Source organism: Panthera uncia, chromosome C2 (genome assembly GCF_023721935.1).
Source record: "Panthera uncia isolate 11264 chromosome C2, Puncia_PCG_1.0, whole genome shotgun sequence".
Taxonomy (NCBI): Eukaryota; Metazoa; Chordata; class Mammalia; order Carnivora; family Felidae; genus Panthera; species Panthera uncia.
The window spans coordinates 100,865,579-100,883,553 of record NC_064810.1 but is presented as its reverse complement, the minus strand read 5'-3'; positions in this window follow the sequence as shown (position 1 = coordinate 100,883,553).

Sequence of the window (17,975 nt, the reverse complement as noted above, 5' to 3'; positions counted from 1 at the left end):
CCCCCCCCCCCCATCAACCCTCAGTTTGTTCTCAGTTTTTAAGCGTCTCTTATGCTTTGGCTCTCTCCCACTCTAACCTCTTTTTTTTTTTTTCTTCCCCTCCCCCATGGGTTTCTGTTAATTTTCCTCTTTCATTCTTGATTTTATTTATTTGGGTCCTTTCTTTTTTCTTTTTGATCAAACTGGCTAGTGGCTTATCAATTTTGTTAATTCTTTCAAAGAACCAACTTCTGGTTTCATTGATCTGTTCTACTTTTTTTTTTGGTTTTGATAGCATTAGTTCATGCTCTAATTTTTGTTATTTCCTGTCTTCTGCTGGTTTTGGGTTTTATGTGCTGCTGTTTTTCCAGCTCCTTAAGGCATAAGCTTAGGTTGTGTATCTGAGATCTTTATCCTTCTTAAGAAGGCCTGGAATGCTATATACTTTCCTCTTATGACTGCTTTTGCTGCATCTCATTGGTTTGGGGTTGTGATGTTATCATTTTCATTGACTTGCATATACTTTTTAATTTCCTCTTTAACTTCTTAGTTAGACCATTCATTCTTTAGTAAGATATTCTTCAGCCTCCAAGTATTAACCTTCCCAATTTTTTTTCTTGTGGTTGATTTTGAGTTTCATAGCATTGTGGTCTGAAAATATGCATGGTATGATCTCAATCTTTTTGTACTTGTTGAGTGCTGATTTGTGTTCCAGTATATGGTCTATTCTGGAGAATGTTCCATGTGCACTTGAGAAGAATGTATATTCTGCTGCTTTAGGATGAAATCTTCTGAATATATCTGTTAAGTCCATCTGGTCCAGTGTGTCATTCAAAGCCATTGTTTCCTTGTTGATTTTTTGATTAGATGATCTGTCCATTGCTGTGAATGGGGTGTTGAAATATCCTACTATTATGGTATTACTATCAATGAGTGTCTTTATGTTTGTGATTAATTGACTTATATATTCGGGTGCTTGCACATTTGGAGCATAAATGTTTACAATTTAGGCCTTCTTGGTGGATAGACCCCTTGATTATGATATAATGGCCTTCTGCATCCCTTGATACAGTCTTTATTTTAAAGTCTAGATTGTCTGATATAAGTATGGTTACTCTGGTTTTCTTTTGTTGATCATTAGCATGATAGATGGTTCTCCATCCCCTTACTTGTAATCTGAAGGTGTCTTTAGGTCTAAAGTGGGTCTCTTGTAAACAGCATATGGATAGATCTTGTTTTGTTATCCATTCTGTTACCCTATGTCTTTTGATTGTAGCATTGAGTCCATTGACGTTTAGAGTGAGTACTGAAAGATATGAATTTTTTGCCATTATGATGTTTGTAGAGTTGGAGTTTCTGGTGGTGTTCTCTGGTCCTTTCTAATCTTTTGTTGCTTTTGGTATTTATTTATCTTTGTACATATATTTTCATCTTTTCTCACTTCAGAAAGTCCCCCTAAAATTTCTTACAGGGGTGGTTTAGTGGTCACAAACTCCTTTGATTTTTGTCTGGGAAACTTTTTATCTTTCCTTCTATTTTGAATGACAGCCTTGCTGGATAAAGAATTCTTGGCTGCATGTTTTTCTGAGTCAGCACACTGAGTATATCCTGCTACTCCTTTCTGGCCTGCCATGTTTCTGTGGATAGGTCTGCTCCAAACCTGATCTGTCTTCCCTTGTATGTTAGGGACTTTTTTTCCCTTGCTGCTTTCATGATTCTCTCCTTGCCTGAGTATTTTGTGAATTTCACTATGATATGCCTTGTTAATAGTTGGTTTTTGTTTAATCTAATGGGGGTTCTCTGTGCTTCCTGGATTTTGATGTCTGTGTCTTTCACCAGGTTAGGAAAGTTTTCTGCTATGATTTGCTCACATAACCCTTTTACCCCTGTTTTTCTCTCTTCCTCTTCTGGGACCCCTATGATTTTGATGTTGTTCCTTTTTAATGAGTCATTGATTTCTCTAATTCTTAAGTCATGCCTTTTTGTCTTCATCTCCCTCTGTTTTTCTGCTTCATTTTTTTCTCTACAAGAATGTCCTCCATATCACTGATTCTCTGTTCTGCCTCATCCATCCTTGCCACCGCAGCATCCATCCGTGATTGAAGCTCAGGTATAGCATTTTTAATTTCATTCTGACTAGTTTTTCTTCTTTTATCTCTGCAGAAAGGGATTCTAACCTATTTTCGACCCCAGCTAATATTCTTATTATTGTGATTCTAAATTCTGGCTCAGACATATTGCTTGTATCTGTTTTGGTTAAATCCCTGGCTGTCGTTTCTTCATGCTCTCTCTTTTGGGGTGAATTCCTTCATTTTGTCATTTTGAAGGGAGAAAAGGAATTAATGAGGTAGAAAAATTAAAATTAAAAGACATTAAAATTTAAAAAAATATTAAAATTAACACACACACACACAATCTAATAAATGATGCTAGATTCTAGGTGTGTTTTGGTCTGGGTGTTGAAAATGTTTTGACAGATTAGAGAAAAAAGGGGCGGGGGAAGGAAATTGGTTGAGAATTTGAAAAAATGAATACACTGAAGTAGACTAAAATGTGACGATTGGAGTAAAATAGAATTTGAAAAAATTTACCCAAAAGTTAAGAATATCGTAGGAAAAAAAATCAAAGAAAAATATTTTTAATGAAAATAAAAATAATTTTTTCTCTTTCTGTATTCAAGAAAGAGAAAAGAAATGAAAAAGAAAAAAAGAGGAAAAAACATAAATTGTTTGAAAATTTGAAAGAGTGAATATACTGTAGTAGACCAAAATAAAATGGAGGTAAAATAGAATTTGAAAAAATTTACAAAAAAGTAAAAAATACAGCAAAAAAATTAAAAATATTTTAATAGAAATTGAAAGTAAAAATGACGTTTTTCACTTTCTGCATTCAATAAAAAGAAATGAAATGAAAAAGAGAAAAAAAAGAAAAAAGAAAACAAGGAAATCGTTGGAAAATTTGAAAAGGTGAATACACTGAAGTAGACTAAAATAGAATGATCGAAGTAAGATAGAATTTGAAAATATTTACACAAAATAAAAACATATAGTAATAACAATTAAAAATATTTTTAATAAAAATTGAAAATAAAAATGAATTTTTTATCTTTCTGTATTCAAGAAAATGAAAAGTGTAAAAGAGAAAACAAATCTAATAGATGGACCTGCTAACAGATTGAAGTAGGACTGACTGAAATTACGTTTTCCCCTAGAAGTCAGTCTATGTAGCGCTCTATATATAGTCCATAAACTAAGCCCCCGGTGAGACTTGTGTTCTTGAAGAGCGATGTTGGCCCAGTTGGGTGGGGCTCAGTGTAACGTCTCCGTTCTCCACTAGATGGCGCTGCTAGCATACGGGGGTGGACTATTGTGGTGCTTGTAGGTGTGTATGGGCATGCACGGGAGGGGTGAAAATGGCACCACCCAGCTACCCAGTCTGTTCTCCTGGATCAGCAATCCCACACTGGTCCTCTGTCTTCAGCTTTTGTGCACTCCCCACTTTTTCACTGTCCATGACCAGGCTCCGGGCAGTACATCTCTCCTGAGTTTTGTTTCAGATGTGGCTGTTTTCCCTGGCCCCTTAGTTCTGAAGGACTGTGGCTTTGACCCATTCTGTCCCTCTGTGGGAGGGTCTCATCGAGCAATGGCCGAATGCTGGCTACACCCAGGAACGCCTGCTGGACCCTGCTTCTGCTGGTGCCCAGAGACTGTGGCCAGGTGCCAGCCCGCCCAAGAAAAATTTCATGAGATAGTGTAGCAGCAGCTTTTCAGGGATTATGGAAAGTCACAACACACATCACATCTGGTACCAGGCTTCACCCTTAAAGACCTTGTTCCAGCACCAGCGAATGTGGCCGTTTTCTGGGGTCTGCTGGGACCCAGGCGGCTTCAACAGTCTCTGCCAAATGTCCTTCCGGCAGTGGAACCACTTTTCCTCGTGTGGCTTGAGAACCTCCCGGACCCTACTCTGTTCCTGGGGATTCACCCTTCCCACCAGAGCACTGCCAGGTATGGAGCTGCAGAGTTGCTGCCTTTGTGCTCCCCTTGTTTAAAGTCTCAATGGAATTTAAACCCTCTCCTTTCTCCTTTCTCCCTTTTTAGTTTAGTTCCTGTGGCTGTTTACAATTTTCCACTTTCTCTCCAGCTGCTTTTGGGGAGGGGTGCTTTTCCTGTATTCCCCCCCCCCTCCAGTCTCTGTCCTTTCCCCACCTGCAGAGGTGGCTCTCTGTCCGCCACTGGATTCTCTCTCCCCAAGTTCACCTCTCCGCACCACGTACCTGCTGAATTCTGTGGTTCAGGTTGTGCAGATTGTTGTGTTAATCCTCCAATCAGTTTTCTAGGTGTGTTGGATGTTTTATTGTTGGTCTGGCTGTATTTCATGGATGCGGGACACACAAAAAACTTCCATGCTGTGCTGCCATCTTGGCTCCTCCCCTAAAATTTACTCTCTTAACAAATTAAGTATGTAACACATTAGTGTTGACTATAGGTACAGTGTTGTACAGCAGATATCTAGGGCTTATTCATCTAGCTTAACTGAATTTGTATGTCTATTGATTAGTAACTTCCTACTTGTCCTTTACCTCAGCCACTGAAGACCCCCCATTCCATGCTTTGATTCTATGAATTTGACTATTTTGTATTATACCTCACATAAGTGGAATCATGTAGTATTTGTCTTTCTGTGATTGGTTTGTGTCCCTTAGCATATCCTCAAGGTTCACCAAAACATGGCATATACAAACAGTGGAACATTATTCAGCCTTAAAAAAGGAAATTCCTCTATATGTGACAACATGGTGCACCGTCTTTATTTAGAAATATTTATACATTATGTATTCATTTGTATGTGTTGTGCCTTTTATTGTTAAGTAAAGGCTGTAGGAAGAGCACATATTGAACTGAATTGACCCACTTCAGTGTAGTGTGGGGTTTTCCCCTTGTAATTATATTGAATGATGGAAGGGAGCTTCTTAGGTTAAACATGGAGAAATGTACATTTCTTATAATTTGAGATTTGGCATATCATGGCATTTCCTCTGAAGTTAAAACTGTTAAAAAATATATGGTCAAGTTTACAAAGATAGAAATAATTAGTTTTAATAAATAAAACCTGCATCTTAAAAGATTGCATGTAGTGGTTTTCAGTTACTGAATAAATAGGTATATTTACACAAAAACAGGATATAAAATACATGGTATAAAAAAGAACAACTTTCCAGTGAGAAATAACTTAGCAAAAACTAGTTGCAATAATAGATTGTCTAACCTCATGTTAAATTAGTTTTAAGAAGTAAATCTCAGTGCACCTTTGAACTGGATGTAATTCTAATTAACCTTGATGTTTTAAAAAGTCCGATTTATCATAAATCTGTCTTCCCAAATATGAGTCAAGACCTTTCAGCATTTTGCATAGTGGCCACAAAAGTGGCCATAGAAATGACTGAGTATGCTCAAAACATTTTGGTCCCACCATAGGATTTCTTCCAAGTAGGTTTGTAAAAATATTGCAAGAAGGTCAGTTATGATGATGAATTTCTATTTGTAGCATCAATAAAAACATGGCATTCTATTGGTGCACGTTTTTTCCCATGAATCTCTGTACTATGTTTCAATGGTTTCTATGTTTTTTAAACATTTTTCTAAGAGCTTCAACAGGCCATGTGAAAGTAACATTATGGTTTATAACACTGAAAAATCAAAAGGTAAAGGAAATTGACTTAAAATCTTAAAATTTAATCTCATAGCTAGGAAATGAAAGCATGTTTCCTATCGTGAAGCTAAGCTACCACAATTTTATAGTGTTAGAATTCTGGTGATGGGATGGGGTGTGGGGAGGATTTAAGGAAAGAGGGTAAGAGTGTTCTTTTTCATTTTGAAAATTTTAAACTACAATGTTCATAATTTTGAAAATCTCAAAATTTTCAGACAAGCTGCAAGTATAGCACAAGGAACTCCTTTCCCCCTGAACCATTTGAGACTAGGTTGCTAACATGATGTCACATCCTTCCTTAATATTTCAGTATTTCCAGGGTGCCTGGGTGGCTCAGTTGGTTAAGTGTCAGACTTCAGGTCATGATCTCATGGTTCATGGGTTTGAACCCCACACCAGGCTCTGTGCTGACAGCTTAGAGACTGGAGCCTGCTTTGGATTCTGTGTCTCCCCCTCTCTCTGCTCCTCCCCTGCTTGGGCATGCGTGCTCTCTCTAGCATTCTCTCTCTCTCTCTCTCTCTCTCTCTCTCTCTCTCTCTGTCAAAAATAAACAAACATTAAACATTTTTAAAAAAGTATTTCCTATGAAGACATTTGCCCACAAAGTGTAATAAAGCCATCAAAATCAATATACGAGGATTGATACATGATGCCACTTAGTTGTCAGACCCTGTTCAAGTTTCAGTAGTCATCCCAAGTGTACCTTTTATAAGAAAATGATGCAGTCCAGAATCACATTTATCACGTGGTCTTCTCTTTCTCTCTGGAACAGTCTCTCAGCCTTTCTTTGACTTTCTTGACCTTGATGGTTTTGAAGTGTACATCATTATTTTGTAGAATGTCCTGCAAATTTGGGTTTGTCTGACTTTTATATAATTAGATTCAGGTTATGCATTTTGGCAGGAACATGTTAGAAGTGATACTGTATTCCTACTGCATCTATCAGGGGGATGTACAATTTCCATTTGTCCGATTACTGATGATGTTTACATTGGTCATTTGATTCCAGTGATGTCTGCTTTGATTCTCCTCCATAAAATCCTACTTTCTCCCCTTTGTAATTATTATATATTTTATAGGAAAGTACTTTGAAACTATATAAATATTCTATTTGTCATCAAACTCCAATTTATTCATTAACTTATCAATATGAATGGCTTCCTGTTTTGTCTAATGGTTTATAATGTTATCATTTATTTTGAAGCAAGAATTTATCTAATTTGGCCTGTAGGTCCTCCTTCAAATTGATTTTTTTTTTTTTGGTCTTATTGACATGTTCCCTTATTTGTTGGAACCCTTTTCTGCTTTTTGGCACAACACAATAGTCCTTTGGTATTTTTTTATTCTCCAGCCTTGAGATCAGTCTTCTGTCTGAGGAGAACTGCTAATACTCTTAATGGAAAATGGTGTTTAAATATGAATATGTTTATTGCTTTTGGGGTCTCATTGCTCACAGAGCTAGATAGAGAAAAATTAACACACACATGCATATACATATGCATACAAACATACACACACACATTTACATCTATATTTCTCTATACATGACTATATATTAAAAGCCATGAGTTCCCACCAGTATATCCAAGTCCAACTTCACAGCACAGAGTTCATTCTGAAATTTTCCTTTTCCATGCTTGAAACATCCATACTTTTCCTTTTCCATACTTTCTCAAAAATGAGAAACTTTCATTATGTTGAATATTTGACTTATTTGATCAACCTTGTATGTATTCCGTCAATTTAACCACTACACCTTCACTTAGAAGCCCTCCTTACCTGGTTCTGACCCCAGGGATGCCCCTGGAGGAGTCTGTCCCCAACCAGTTTGGACTCTGACACTTACCACCAGTTTGCCCCTCTTACTTTAATTGAATTCCTTCCTCATCCCATTTTGGTTCTGACACCATAAATTTGTTCACACTGACTGGTGTGGATGCACTCCTCATTCTGCTTCATCTCCAAAACTCAGTGCTGAGCTGCCTTCCTATGCAGAAACCTTGCTTTGCCCTTTCTGGGCTCTGTTAGTCCTGCCCAGAGCCTCTGAGTAGGTAGATGACCTGTTGACAGTCTTGAACTCTGCACTGTACTTCAAGTCAGTCTGGTTGTGTTCCTCTCCCCTTGCCCAGGGTGGATGTCTCCTTTGCTTGACCCCATCTGTTGACATGGCCTTAGGTTGTCATGAAGGGAAGAAAGAGGAAGAAGAGGTTTGCATCGTTTCTAACTTCTTTCTTGTGTTTAGTGTGTTTCACTTCCCAACCAGAAGCCTCACAATATTTCTGAGAAATCAAGCAGCAGAATCTTCTACTATGTGCTGTAAGTTAGTGCTTTTAATATAATCAGTAAATCATTTGTAAAGAAACCCTAAATGAAATAGCTCCCATGGTATCAGGTACCAACTGGTGCCTTGGGAGTGATGTGTGAATATTATACAGTTGATATCAAATACAAACTTGATTTTTGACTAATTGTCTTTTGATCTCAATTTAACTGTCCTCATACCAAGTCACATATCTCAACAAATGTACTAGGAGCAGAATTTGAGGGGAAAAAATTCAAAATCATTGAAATGAATACCATAATACATTTAGTTCCTTACGATTTTATAGAACTCCCTAAGAGACTAAAATGTACAGCTTTTATCCTAGTTTTTTTCATAATTGTGAATTTGAGTTTGTCCACTGAATTTAATATTAAAATTAAAAAGACTTTTTAAAAAAGTTAAAGCTGTGGAAGAAAAGGTAACTTAAAAAGAACTGACAATAAAAGCAACCCCCCATGTCACACAAACAAGTTTTAATGAGTGTTAGATGAATCTCAGTTGAAAATGTCATTGCTAGTCATTAGTTTCTTTACAGTTTTGATGTTGTATTTGTGCATTCATGAGTATACTTCCAGTTATTTGATCATGGCTATTGTGTTTCATGTATCTGAAGTTTAAAATAAAATGAAGACCAAGGTCAACTTAACTGACAATGAATCTCGGAGTCACCATAGTAACTTTGGCCATATGATAGATAGCATTTAAAGTGTTTATGATTTTCTTCTGGGGTACCCTATGTTTTCACATTTGCCTCTTCTGTGTCTAAAGGCATGTTGAAAAAAATCTTTGTTTTCGTTTTCATGAAAATAAAAATAAAAACAGATTATCACTTTAAGATGTTACTGTACTCCGGTTAACTGTAAAATGTCATGTTTTTTTTTCTTTCAATAATTCCAATTTCTAAGATCCATTCATACGCAGCATGCATTTGGTTGTGTCCTTATGATAGGAGATTATCTGGATTATGTAACTGTAGATTCTGGTTGCTTTGGCAACAAAATGCTTGCTTTAAATTTAGAAACTCATTTATTTTCTGCCACTTTATTCTTTGCCATTAAGAAGACAGGCTGTTTTCTGTTTAAAAAAAAAAAAAGAAAAGAAAAAGATACTATTCTAATGGGTGAATTGTCAAGATTTGCTCTTTTTAGCAGTTTAAACCAAGGGAGAAGGAATAGCCAATGTAACAGAAATTAGAAGATATATATGTGTGTGTGTGTGTGTGGGGGGGTATGTATGTAAGTAAGTAGAGGGAGAAACTAAATACTTAAGTTTTGGAGCACATGAAAATGCAATCAGTGTCACTTATTACATTCATTTTAACAAGGTGGAGCTTTAAAATGTAGAGAACTGGTTTAGAGGGGCTCTGCCAGTGTTTCCCTAAAAGAAGTAGTTTGTCTTTCCAGGAGTAACCCACTTCTGAAAGCACAGTTTTCAAATGGTTTAAAACCTAGTCTTGTGTAAATAGATAACCAGCACGGGTTAAAGATTTATGTAGCTCATTAATTAGATAACAAGCAGAACAGCCAGATCTATTTGAAGGGATTGTAAGGAAGTGGGATATATAGTCAGAGGAATAGAATGATGATATAAGGCTTATGTCCCATAGGACATAACTTTGGGGTTGCTTTCTCTACCAGGCAAGGGAGAGAGATCACCTCTTATCAGTTTTATATGAATGAACCCCTGACTTTATAGGTTTGTAAAATGCTTAGGTGTGAGCTACTTATGGATAGTAGGTCATACAAAGTTACATTTCTTAAGGGGAACAAAAGTAATAAGGTGGGATTATTTGAAGGTGCTCTTATATTAAAATATCACCATCCTCATTATTCTATCTTATTTCCAACTTTGGGATAATTTTTGCTCCCACAATTCTACCCTTTAATGCTTTCAAATAGAAAATGTAGGTGAATGTATCACTTGAAGAAATAAAGTTATTAAAACAAAAGAAATAATGTTGAGCTCCTCAGATTCTTTGGAGGATCTCTGGCATATTGGAGAACAAAAGTATTCTCATGTCATAAGATGGACAGATTCTACTTTATCCTCACTTTCTAAGACTTCTTTTGCAGAGCCTCTTAGATGGGTTTTTTTGGTTACTGTATAATTAGAGAATTTGAGTATAAAATCTGAAAGGGATGTTAGTAGACATACTTTCATTTTTGGTACAGTGGAGAGAACCGGAGGTCAGGATGTTGCAACTTGCCTAAGATCTCATTGCAAGTTAATGACTCAAAGGTTCTCTCCTAATAAGTTGCAATACATCTTTCTTCCATTAACCCATTTACCGACCCGAAGAGTGTAAATGTACCAGAGCATTGGCTCAAAGCCTGGGAAAAAGAATATAAGTACATCTCCTAGGGAACTTACAAAGTAGTTGAGTGTAAGCACAATCTTAGAATAGCCTAGAATAGGTGCAGTGTGTAACATTGACATCCAAATTTGAATTGGCTCCTCCCAGAGGTTTCTACAGAGCATTGTGGATTTCTTAGCAAAAACTTATGATCACCTAAATCTTGTTTCACTGTGCCTTCAAAAGAGGAACTTTTCCTGGGCATATCAGAGAAATAAAAAAAAAAAAAAGTAATTCCAAGGATGACTGTAGATGACAAGTTGGTTTCTTGTATCCACCTGTTGCAAGTAAGGATGGTTGGTAGAAAGCATAAAGACTAAGTGCATTCTAATGGGACAAAGTTTGCAAAGTAAAAGTTATTATTTTTAGAAAAAAAGGAATTAAATATTTTAGCTCTCAAATGTTAGATGAGAGATCAATGGCAAGGTACTATTTCAAAATCCTCCAACTTCAAAATCCTCCAACTCTAGATTAAAATTGTTTTATTCAATTAGGAATAAGATTGTGCATCTGTGTTACATGATGCATGTGCTCAAAAGCAGGTAGAAATTGTAATGAAGAAGTATATGTCCAAGAAATGTCACAATACTATATATATAATCGACAGAAAATTCCAACTCAGTTATCGCTGGGCTCCTCTGTCTCCCCTTCTGCAAGTGGTCTTCCAAATTTCAAGTCTTAGAAAGACTGGGAAGATCTAATTCAGAGTTGAGGTATTTCAGTCACTGTGGATTTGGAGGTCATATTGTCTAAGCCCATGGGGTGTCTCGAAGGCAACTTTTGTTGAGGCTGAGTACTTTGATACCTGGCATCCAGACTCGCTAGATTTGTTGAACAGACATTTCCTTCTGAGATACTGCAGTTCTCCTCTCTGGGAAGGCAGAAAGCTTTGGTAATGACACTTTCAAAACCCTGAAACCATCTCCCCTCTGTAGCCTAAGAGCTTATGTCTGACACTTCTTTTCACCTCAGGTACTTTCCTGTCTTTCTTCCTCATAGGAAAATTTGACACATTTTCTTAAAAAACCTACATTTTCAGAAACAAAAGAATAGAGCTTGTTCTTCAGACAACTACAATGTTGAAACCCAGCTAACTTTTTTTTAATGGAAGTGATGGGAAAAATCCAAGGAGAATAAACACAAGTAACAACTCAAATTACCCTCTCATAATAACTGTAAAAAATTATATACGATTCAGGAAATGTTTTATGGCAAAGAACACAAATTAGAGTATTGATGTTGCTATACTTTAGTGCAGATATTACAGATTCATTTTGAATAATAATGTAAATTAGTAATACCCAAATAATTCAGAAATTGGGTTATGCTACCATCAAAATAACATTCCACATGGAGGAAGACTTAAGTATTTAACTTCCTTCTGGCTGCTATATCTCTGTATGGTTTCCCGATATTTATCTTATTTATTGAGCATGATTTTGTTATGACCGTGATAAAATGGTCAAGGTGGTTTGACTTCATATTACTGACTTAAGCCTTCTGGGTCTCATCATTGTCTCAGAAAATCAGCATATTTCTGTGCTTGAGATGTGGGAAGGAAATGCAAATCATCTTAAAATTTATGGGTAATTTTTATTCTATCTGTCTTGGTTAGAGGGACTTTCCAGGTGTATCCAAGAGAATCCCTCAAAGTCTCTTGAAGCAACACAATGTTGTTTAGTTCTCGTTCTGTTTTTTTATACTTTCATTCAAATGTGACAGAATAGACTTCTGGCTTTGTCACCCCTCTTTTCACATCTTTCCTTACCAGATGCAGGAAGCAGAGATCATTCTGACCTGTTGCCTTTATCTTTCCCAAGGCTGCTTGCAAAACCATCATGTTTTACTGCTTGTATCCACCTTACTTCTTTCTATACTCAATCTTTACATAAATTCTTAAAACAAGTTTGTAGGACAGTTTTTAATTTGTTGCAACATGAAAACTGGGTGACAAAGAACTTAATGCCTAATATTCACGTCCTTCATAACTTCTGCACGTGAACGCCCAGAGGAATAAACCAGTTGTCATTCTGTGTGTCACTAATCAGATCATCAGCACCTCTCTAGTGTGGTAAATACGTGTATAAAATAGTCTTGGGATATTTTAGCAATATTACTGGACAACTGGGGAAAATTGTGTTTCTATTGTGAAATCATTTTGCATAAGCATTGAGTTTCCTTTGTCTTGAAAATACTTAGTTTCTCTACGTGGTGGAATGTCCATTTCATGGTCCGTGTTTAATAAACTCTACAGAGATGTTCTAATTATAGTGGAATTAAGGAGCTGATCTGCACCAATTCACATTTAGACCTGTGCTAAGCTCTTCATTTTCTTCATCAGAATCAGACTTCTTATTTTAACTGAATTTATTAGGTACCTTGATTCTCAGCCTCACCTTTCAATTTCTTTTTTAAGGAGTTTATTTACTCTATATTGCTTCCAAAAACAGTTCTTAGAGTTTTCGCCTTCTCTACCTTTCCACATCTGCATCTTCTTCATTTCTACCTACTGAAGTCTTACCCCTCATTCATGGTTCAGTTTTAGTTATGCTTTCTTGAGGCAGGCACCTCAGTATCTAGCTGGGATATGCTCCATCCTCTTTGAATTCTTACAGCATTTTGGTTTCTCTTTTATGCTCACTTGATTTGAAGTTCTTGAAAATAAGTAATATCGTCCTTATTAGATTCTAAGAGACGTGGTGAGCAAGACCCTCTATTGTATATTTTGGAACAGATTCTATTCCAGTTTGATGAATATGACAGTCATTAAATAGTCATTTGTTGAATTAATGGTAAAGGCTACATATAGCTACTACCTTCAAGGTTATTTGTAGTCTAACAGTAGACCCAAATACATAGTCAAAACAAAGATAAATAAAAGTGTGTTGAAGACTAATCATTACAAATAAACTTTCTCCTCTTTCTTGCTGTGGCTGCGTTTCCCACTTACCTATATTCTCTTGACTCTGACCTCTTTCTCATTCTTCCCATCTTAGACAAGAAGTATGACAAGAAGAACAAGGATGAAGAGTAAATGTCTCAGATCAACTAGGATTTTCCTACTTGCTGGTCTCTTGCAACAAGCTACTTACATAATCTACATTTCTCCTACTTTTCTTGACCTTTAATTGCTATTACTCATTTCCTCCTTGATAGACATTATTAATCTTCATTTCCTTTTTGACAGCAGAAAGTTATTTACCCCCAGGCTGTGCATTGAACTCCTCCGGTCTTTTCCCCTGACTTCTTTTAGAACATGTCTTCACTCAGCCTTCCACCTGCTCTTCCCCTACTTGACAAGCAGAGTATTGCTACTTGTGCTTTAAGTTTACCAATGGATGAGGGTCAGAAACTGAGAAAAGCGAGAAAGATGTGTCAGTCAGAAAAATGGGAACTACACCCTGAAACAGATTTAATAGGTGATGTCACTGAGCTTCAAGAGATTCAGTAACTTGCCCAGGGACATTTAAGTGAAAGAAACATGTGTTAAGCCCCCTGTATCCTTATTAATTACGTAGAGAAAGTTAAAATGTTTAGCCTTAATCAGTTAGAAATATTTCTAACTAAAAACTGTTGAATGGCTGGGTTTTCCAAATTCCGATGAGTAGCTGAGATAAAATTGCCTTCAGCTGAAATGATTGAAAGAGGCATGGGTACCACTTAAGTGTTTTACGACAATCATGTCTATATGTCTTCCTGGGAATGTTTGCTCCTTGTGTTAGGAGATGAGGCTTCACTGGCAAAGTCTAGGCAATCTAACAAGAAATTAATTGCAGATCTGCACAGTGGTAATTTAAAGCGAAATTTCAAAAAAAATCTCTCCGTCCCTTTTTATTGTGCAAGTGGTGAAGTTTTATCTGGAGGTCATGGCCTTCAGCCTGGAGTGTGATGAATCTTCCAGGAAGTTTGTGTGTCTAATCATAGAAATGTGCCATTTAATTGTCATTGCTATGTGCTTTGGCACAGCTACCACATTTCAAAACCTAATGGGGCATATTTTTAGAAGGTTTGAGGGTAAACCTTTATGTGGTCATATATACGAAAGTGGGCAGATGGTTTATTATATGGATGTCACGATGGGTGTTTTTTGTTTTGATATGTTATGGCAAACGCTTAGAAGATAAATTGCCATCAGACAAAAGGTAGAAAAGCTTGCTTTTCACATTTATTCTCTCAGATTTTCTTAGTGTTGACAGTGAGTTTACAGTGCTGAACTCACCCTTGAGAGCGTGTAATTTTCTTGTTCAATGCTAAATTCCACTGGTTAAAGGATGGCCAAGTGGAAAAAATTCCATTTCTATTTGTAAAATGTTCTACAATCCAAAAAAAAGTATATTTCAAAAACACTATTAAGAAACCTGGAAAGTTAGGAAAGTCATGGAGAACTGCTACTTTTACATATCAAGAAACTGAAGCCCAGATAATTATGTGGCCTGCTTTAGATACCACACTAAACTTGTGAAAGACCAGGAAAGAAACCATCACCCATTAAGACATTGACTCCTTCCTGCTTCTACTAGACCATAAACTCCACTAGGACTGAAATCTTCTCTAACTTTAAAAGATTTTTATTTTACTTTTTTTTTATTGAAGTAGAGTTGACACACAATGTTACATTAGTTTTAGGTATAGAACATAGTGATTCCACAACTCTATATGTTAGGATACATTTACCCCAAGTATAGCTACTATCTATCACAGTACAGTGCTAGTACCGGGCCATTAAATATATTCCCTATGCTATACCTTTTATTCCCATGACTTATTTATCCCATACTGGAAGCCTGTACCTCTCGTTTCCCTTCACTGACTTTCCCATCCCCCCACCTACCTCTCATCTGGCAACTGTGGTTTCTTCTCTGTATTTATGAGTCTCTTTCTGCTTGTTTCTTGGATCTGCCTTTTACATTACACATATAAATAAAATCCTATGGTATTTCTTTTTCTGACTGTTTTATTTCACTTAGCATAATACCCTCTAGGTCCATCCATGTTGTCATGAATGGCAAGATCTCATTCTTTTTTTATGGCTGAGTAATATTCCATCACACACAAACACACACACACACACACACACACACACACACCACACCACATTTCCTTTGTTGTAAATAAGGCTGCAATAAACATACTGGTGCACATATCTTTTCAAATTACTGTTTTTGTTTTCTTTGGGTGAGTACATAATACTGGGTCACATGGTAGTTCTATTTGTAACTTTTTGAGGAACGTCCAAACTGTTATCCACAGTGGCTGCACCAATTTATAGTTCTTTGTTTCCTCTACATTCTTACCAACACCTGTTATTTCTTATCTTTTTGATTCTAGCCATTCTGTCAGATGTAAGGTGATATCTTGTTGTGGTTTTTATTTACATTTTCCTGATGATTAGTGATACTGAGCATCTTTTTTTCTCCAAGTTATTTAAATTTCATACACTGTATGAAACAGTTAACATACACTGTAATATTAGTTTCAGGTGTATGTTGAGCATCTTTTCATGTGTCTATTGGTGTCTAATATTTCTAAGGTAGTAGTCCAGCCATGACTTTTAAAAAATTATTTATTGAATAAATAAGTTAATAAATTTTTCCACCCCCTGCCATAAAAATGTCTGGATAGAGTTGACCATTCATTTATATTTGTTCCATATGAAATACTTTTCTCTCTCCAATTTTCTTTCTCTCCTTTCTCCCTTTCTTGCTTCCTTTTTTCTCTTCCCACCCCTCCCTCCCTTCCTTTCTCCCTCCTTTCTCCCCTGTTTCCTCCCCTCTTCTCTTCCTCCTCTTTCCCCTTCCTCCCTCTTTTATTTCTCTTGCCACATCCCTTTCGTTCTTCCTTACGTGAACTTACATGAAAAGACTTTTCACTGTCCCCCAAAGGACAGGTCTTAATTGTTTCTAAATGCCCAAATCTTAGCACAGTGTCTCATATAAAAGACCGTGTTTATTGAATGAGGTAACAAATCCAGTACCATGCTCACAACCTTTTATACTAGAAGATACTGTCTCCTGAGCAAATTTAGTTCTTAAATTTTTTTTTAATGTTTCTTTATTTTGAGAGAGTGAGAAAGAGCGTGTGTGTGCATGAGCAGGGGAGAAAGTGAGGGAGACACAATCCAAAGCAGGCTCTGGGCTCTGAGCTGTCAGCACAGAGCCTGAAATGGGGCTCCAACTCACAAATCACGAGATCATAACCTGACCCTAAGTTGGATGCTCAACTGACTGAGGCACCCAGGCAGCCCACAAATTTAATTCTTAATTATCTGCATTTATTTAATTACTGTCATGCATTTTGTGGAGAATGCTATGACAAATTCCAGAGCCTTTTATTAAAAGATAGAACACAGATTACATTGGGATGGGTGGTATGCAAGCAACTACAGGCAAAAGATCGTGGAGGAACACCGTTGCCAACTTGGCCAGCAACTCTGCTTTCTCTTCCTTGGGTTTCTGCAGCTTGAATTATTTCTCCTGTAAATCAGTCTCAAGTAGCCTGAAAAGGGTTGAATAATCTGTTTCTTCTGTGACTCTAGTACTGTTGGAGAACTACTCAAAGGACAACATGAGTCGTGACAAACAGTTGGAATCTTATTCAGGAAAGTAATTATGACTCATTTTATTGGTGATTGTTAAGTATTGAAACAGTCTTCCTTTTGACATTTATTCTTCCTCTGAGTTCCTAGGGTAACCTATTGTACCACTCTTTTGGCACTTATTTGCTGCACGAAAAGTCAGTTAACTCTTCCTGTTATTTTCTTTTCAATTGTAGTTTAGTTAGAAGTAGATTTAGTAAGTATGCTGACCAGTAGAGGAAGTGAAACAAAGTGGAAAAATAAAGTGTTTTGGGTCATCTATGACATTTAGTTCTGTCTTCTCCAATTACCAGCTGCTTGAATTTAAGCATGTTATTTTTTTTTTCAAAATGGGTATAATAATTTAAATCCTACATAATTTTTGTGTGATTTCACAAATTTCAAATCTAAAGAAGACCTCAAAACAAAGGTAGATGTAGCATCTCTAGATATCTAGCTCTTGGCGTGTGTGTGTGTGTGTGTGTATTTCATAGGTGTGACAACTACTTGGGAATGGTGAGAAAGGGAAGGGTGGCCTTCATATGGATGCTACGTAGACAAGTGTCTGTTTTTCTATGTTACTTGATGGATACAGAAAAGGAAATCATCAGTGAGTATCACAGATGTGCTTTCTACATGTCTAGACCAGTATTTGAGCAACACCCTTCTTAGTGAAAGCCTGCTGATACCAGAACAACAGGTCAGATCACGGCAACCCTGATGGTGGTCACTACCATGGAGGAGGAAGAAGCAGCTTTGAGGGTAGCCTGGGAAAGAGGTGGTTACGTGGAGAAGCAGTCTTGGCAACAAACAGAGCACAATGATTTTAGTAGATCCTGAGGTTAACAGCATAGCTAGAAGAGCCTTTGAAGCCAGGTACCCACCTGTTCATTGAAAAAAGTATTTAGCTGCAAGTCACAGAGAAGATGATAAAGACTAACTTGAATACTGAGTATTTTTTCACATAATAAGAATTTCAAAATGGCAGGCAGAGGTTGGCACAGCTATTCAAAATGTTATGAGGAATCCTAGGT